This window comes from Hydra viridissima, unplaced genomic scaffold (genome assembly GCF_058129835.1).
Source record: "Hydra viridissima isolate aposymbiotic clone 2 unplaced genomic scaffold, HvirCarnegie_v1 scaffold_6, whole genome shotgun sequence".
In the NCBI taxonomy this organism is placed as follows: Eukaryota; Metazoa; Cnidaria; class Hydrozoa; order Anthoathecata; family Hydridae; genus Hydra; species Hydra viridissima.
Genome location: NW_028324305.1, coordinates 2,449,682 through 2,450,243, shown reverse-complemented (window position 1 = coordinate 2,450,243; position 562 = coordinate 2,449,682).

The window sequence follows — 562 nt, the reverse complement described above, 5'->3', positions numbered from 1 at the left end:
GTGCCAAGAATGAATGTAATTTCTCTTGTTAAAACACCTTCAGCATCTTCTGGGCGTCAGTACCATATCTCAAAAGAAGATGAAACTCTATTTGAACAAGTTTTATCTTTTCAGTGAAATTTGATTAATATTTTACTTTCATTATTTAAATGATATAATCTTCAACTTTAGTAATATTTGGTTATTCCTTTTCATTTTTATTTTTGAGCTTTTTTCAATAAAGCAGGTTTTTAATATTTTTCAAAAAAGTTTGCATTTTAGTTTCTTATTTTTTAACACAACATTTGAACATGTAACCTAAAATTTTAGCATGCAACAAATATTTTGAAATAATACCTAATTATTAAAATAATAAAAAAAGAAATCATTTTTTCAATTTGCTGCATAGTAAATTATATTTTCATGTATACTTTTGAAAGTATTGATCATAAATATGCAAGTTATGCCAAGCAATAGAATTTTTTATTTTCTGTCAGAGACCTAAACTTTTCAAAAACATCTTATTTCACAATGAGAGTAAGGCAACACCAGAAATAAACGAAATGCAAATTATGGTCACAAG